The 5,672-nt window shown below is 47.0% G+C and overlaps 1 pseudogene; it reads left to right on the forward strand.

Annotated features, from left to right (window-relative positions):
- The first annotated feature begins 529 nt into the window (after positions 1-529).
- Positions 530-1,877, forward strand: LOC123067000 (uncharacterized; annotated as a pseudogene).
- Positions 1,878-5,672: the final 3,795 nt, after the last annotated feature.

Here is a 5,672-nt window from a genome sequence, read left to right on the forward strand (position 1 = left end):
CAGCCTCATGAACATGGTTGTCGGCGACCTCATCGGTGGCGATCGTGCTTGCCGGCGGCATCGTTGGAGTGTTTGCTGGTGGCGGTGATCTGAGCTGCGTGTGGGGGATTTGGCTTGACGGGTGCTCGGGAGGAGCACGGGAGGCGGGGATCCAGATCCCCCAACACATCAATGGTTGCTGTGGGGGAGACTGCAACAAATGCAACAAAGACTGCGTTGCAAAACGTCTATGTAATACGCTGCTCCTTAGCCATCTGATTGAAATCAGATCCGATGGCTACGGAGGCGGGGGATGCAGGCGTCATTATCATTCGGATGATTAGAATCATCTCTGGAGAGAATTTCAAAAAACTTTGGTGAGGTCCGAAAACAACTTTTTTCTTCTTTCTGGTATGTCCAGCGGTAAAATAGACGTGTTAGTACTTAACACCAGAGAGAATCGGATTAGGTACATGTACGTACAGGTGCCGGCTAATACTATATGATATATCTGCCTAATCCGCAGCATACGATTGTCGATCCGATCACGATCTAGAACCAACCTGCCGCGATGCACCAGACGAGGTGGCCGGACCTCCCGCCGGAACTGCTCCTCGAGGTCTCCTCCCGTCTGCACGTCCCCGCCGATCTCGTCCGCTTCCACGCCGTGTGCAAGCCATGGCGCGACTCACACGGACCATCGACGACGACGGAGACTGGTCAGCTCCTGCCGTGGCTCCTGGCGCCCAGCAAGAAGGGCGAGGATTCCCTCAACTTCAGATGCGTCTTCTCCAACACAAGCTGCGTCCCGCCACCGCTGCCCATATCTGATGGTTGTGGCACCGGGATGAACTGGGTGGCCAGCGCCGATGGCACTGCCGTTCGCTACATCACTGCCTCCGGCCCCCACGGTCCAACCCTCCACGACCCTCTCGCCGGAGGGCCCCCCACCCACCTGCCAGACGAGAACGTCCACCGCCGGTTGGAGGAGAATCCCACAGGCATCATCCACAGCGACGGCGCCGTCCTTCTGTTCAGCAAACACGACAGCATCGACACATCTACCGCCGAGTTCAGGGCGGTGCTCCTGCGTCCCGGTGACACCGAGTGGACGTTTATCCACAGGACCCTCGAATCCCCCTCCGACGGAGAGTTCTGCGTCGCCTATCACAACGGCAAGATCCATGTGACCATTGAGGACAGCCTCTGGCTCGTCGTGAGTGTGACAGGGGAGTCTACAGACGCAACCAACAGCGACGACGTACAGGTTCCTAGGCCACGGTCGATGCCACGCCAGTGCGACGGCTACTTGTACGAGCGCAGCTATGTGCTCGAGTCCCGCGGGGAGCTGCTGTGGGTGTCGGTGCACATTTTGATGTATTACCCCGATAAAGGTAAGAATGGCGTCAATGACCTCGTCGATGCACTCTCGATGTCCATGCACACGCTTGAGGAGGTCACCAAGGAGCCGGAAAGTTGTTGTGGACGAGGAAGGATGGCCGGAGCCTGGAGGACCGCGTGTTGTTCCTAGGGTGGCCCAATAGTTTTGCCGTGGACGCGTCCCGTCTGGGCATGAGCGGTGGGTTCGCCTACTTCTTGTACTACGACCACCAGGGCGGCTGCCGGTTGCACGAGCGACATGGCGTGTTCAGGCACAACCTCATCGACAACACGACAGAGTTTGTCGAGTGGCTGCCCCAAGGATGGGACAAGGAGATGTGCGTGTGGCTCCTTCCCCAGCTCACAATTGCTCCAGTTAACCAGGGTCCAGCTACTACTTCAAGAAGCAATAACACTTGTGCTGGGGTGTTTGATGCCCAACCTACCTCTCAGTGCGAAGAGCTCTTGGCTGCAACACTTGTTCAGCATGTTCAGTAGACTGTTTGGTGGCAAGGTGATGTACTATAAGAAGACCGAGACCTCACAGGGTATTGGAATCATCCCTATAAGCCCTGAAGAGGTGAGCATGCTGGAACTAGGCGTCGACGTAGTAGTAAAGTTCTTTCCACCCAGAGGATGGGAAGATGTGTAGTTGGAGTGCTCGACTATAATAATTGTCTAAATTGATTTACTGAAATAGTTATCATGGTCCAGTTATTGAGTAGGACTGTCTTTTTTTTTTTTGCTTAATTTGTCCAATATGTAGCGAATTTATCCATTAGCTCGGCTCGGTGTATAGCCCGCCGGAGTTCACTCACTGTATTACAAGATGCAATGTTATATTAATCGCTTAGCTAGGTAAAAAACCACAAGGCATGTTCGCACAAAAAAAGATAAACGATACCTGCACATCACTGCACTGCATCATGTGATCAATCATTGCCAATCAAATTGCCCCGTTTCTAGAAGGGAAAAAAATGTGGAGGAAGATGGGGAGAGAGTGAGGATCTCACCGGTGCTGGACGGGTTTACTTTTGCCTTCCGGCGGAGCGATTCTGCCGGGGGAACTTTCCTCTCGGAGGGAAAAATCATCGTCGTCATCATCACCAACAACTTTCTCATCTTGGGGAGGGCAATCTCCATCAACATCTTCAACAACACAATCCCCTCTCAAACCCTAATTCATCTCTTGTGTTCAATCTTTGTACCGGAACTATAGTTTGGTACTTGTGGGTGACTAGTAGTGTTGATTACATCTTGTAATTGATTACTATATGGTTTATTTGGTGGAAGATTATATGTTCAGATCAATTATGCTATTTAATACCCCTCTGATCTTGAGCATGATTATCATTTGTGAGTAGTTACTTTTGTTCTTGAGGTCACGGGAGAAATCTTGTTGCAAGTAAATCATGTGAACTTGATATGTGTTTGATATTTTTATAGTATGTATGTTGTGATTCCCTTAGTGGTCTTATATGAACGTCGACTACATGACACTTCACCATACTTAGGCCTAAGAAAATGCATTGTGGAGTAGTTGTTAGATGATGGGTTGTGAGAGTGACAAAAGCTTAAACCCTAGTTTATGCGCTATTCAGGGCCGTCTCCAGAAATTTGGGGGCCCGGGGCGAAATGTAAATTGACCCCCCAAATTTCGAAAATGCATGCAAACGATGAATTAATATGAGTAAAGCATGCTCTCATTCAGTTATAAAACTTCAGATATGTGTTAATCAGTACAAAATTTAGAAAGATATTAAATAGTAATTAAAAAGGCTGGTACTAATGAAAATAGATCGAACCTCAAAATCTGAACGATCAGCTACCTTGAATAATCTTTGATGCACGAGCTAGTACATCCAAAAATAGATCTATCAATCTTTGTAAAGCCTGGAGGACAAAGAAAAATGTTAATTAACTATCTGTCACAAACAACAGAGGCAATTACAGAAATAAACACCCTTGCTTATTACTGTATAACCTAAAGGCCTAAACATCAACAACATATCAATTAGTCAGGTGGAGAACAAAATCTGCCGAACTACGTAGTCACGTAGGGATGAACAAATCCCGTTGGGCCGGTGCCTGAATATAATGGAGAACGAGAACATAATAAGAGTACAAGCAATCTAAATATCAACAAATCTACTTACAAGGGAATGGAGCAGGCGGGGGCGACAGATAAAAAAATAGGTAAGTAGAGGCAGACGATCTGGTGATCAGGCGCGGGTTGTTCGTAGTTTTATGGGGGCGGAGCAGTATGGCAGGCGCCTAGTTGATCATGCGTGATTGCTGGTGAGCGGCGAGCAGCGAGCAGCGAGCGGGGGCAGCGATCGGAGGATTGCAATCGTCATCACGCAGCGATGAGCGATTGGTCGGTTACAGAGGAAAGGGAAACAGGGATCGGGCGTGGGGTTATGGGGCTCGGGTCTTCCACTTCCCTCGTGGGCTGACTAGTACCTGCACATTTGGGGGCCCCAAAAATTTGGGGGCCCTGTGCGGTCGCCCAGTTTGGCCCCCCTTGTCGACGGGCCTGGCGCTATTCTGTAAGAGGCTGATTTGCATCCAAAAGTTTAATGCTATGGTTAGATTTATTCTTAATACTTTTCTCGTAGTTGCGGATGCTTGCGAGGGGTTAATCATAAGTAGGAGGTTTGTTTAAATAAGAACAACACCTAAGCACCGGTCCACCCACATATTAAATTATCAATAGCGAACACAATCAAAGCGATATGATGAAAGTGGCTAGATGATATTCCCGTGTACCCTGAAGAACACTTTGCTTATTATAAGATAGCGTTTTGGCCTGTCCTTCGCCTCAAAAGGATTGAGCTACCTTGCTGCACTTTTGTTCAAATTACCGTTACTTGCTCGTTACAAATTACCTTGCTATCAAACTACTCGTTACTTATAATTTCAGTATTTGCAGACATTACCTTGCTGAAAACTGTTTGTTATTTTCTTATGTTCCTCGTTGGGTTCGACATGCTTACTTATCTCAAAGACTACGATTGATCCCCTATACTTGTGGGTCATCATGAACATCCTAGGACAGAATTACCCTTTGGCAAGTAAATTATTTAGTCTAGGAAAGGAAGAGATACATGCAATCAGGAAAGAGATACATTGATTTTTTTCTCTACAATAAGATATACATGCAATCAGGGGAGATGTACTGTAACACCCCTGTGTAATAAGCTACAATAACCTCTCTGATTAAGCTAATTCATTTTGCTAAACAGTGATTGATCACCTTTGGTTCCATATCTCATTTGAAATTCCACTCTGAATTTAAATTCAAATAATAAGTGAAATAAAGAAATTCACAAATATGAAAACTAAAATGTTCATAATGTTGCAAATAATCCATAGTTAAATATGGTGGAGAAACCAACATTCAATAAAATGGTTAAGTGCCCTAGAACATTTAAAATAGAGGGCAAAACAATAATTTGATTGCTTGTTAAATTATAAAAATTATAATCTTATTTATTTAAGTGCCAAACTTTTTGGGGCAATGGCCTAAAAATTATATGTTAGGTTTGGTGCAGGCGCTCGCAACTGATCCATCGATTTCTTTCTTTCTTTCTTTCTTTCTTTTTTCGCGTCCAAAACGACAGCCTTGCTTCGTGCACAACGACTCCTCGTACCCTCTCATCATCAATCAAATCAAATCAAAAATAAAAGTGAAAGAAAAAGATGTCCAAACCTAACCAAACACCCGATTGGAATCTCTGATGAACACCAAACGAACCAATGGATGCACCAGCTTCTCGTCCGCTCTATTTAACCGCGACTCCACCAGCGCCACCTATACTATATATACTATACCCATCTATATATGTGAATCAATGGCAAAACCGGCGTCTTCAAAATAGTATTGGACCGGATTGGACTTGGAGTAGAGAACCTGATCTGATGATGCAGGGAGATCGGTCGGCTTGGGTTGGGTTCGTGTGTGACCTACTCCTCCTTCAAGGGGTGCTAGAGGCAGGTGACGCCTGGGTCGGCTCGCTCGCTCGTTGATGGCCGCGAATTCACGCAGGAAAAGGAGGCTCTACCTAGCTATTAGTAGGAGAGATCAATTGGAGCCGTATCCATGTCCAACCTTAACTGAAACCCCTTCGTCTATGCTCCTCCGATCCTGCAACAACAAAATTAAGGAGAAGAAGAAGAAGCAGACCACCCATGCACACGGGCACGCCCAAAGCAGCAGCCCCCTAATCGCAGGGAACGGAAGCATGGCCTCTCGCCTCTCGCTCAGGCCCCAAGTCCAAGTCACACATGCACCCTGCACGCGAATGAACAAC

This window comes from Triticum aestivum, chromosome 3B, assembly GCF_018294505.1.
Source record: "Triticum aestivum cultivar Chinese Spring chromosome 3B, IWGSC CS RefSeq v2.1, whole genome shotgun sequence".
NCBI classification, from domain to species: Eukaryota; Viridiplantae; Streptophyta; class Magnoliopsida; order Poales; family Poaceae; genus Triticum; species Triticum aestivum.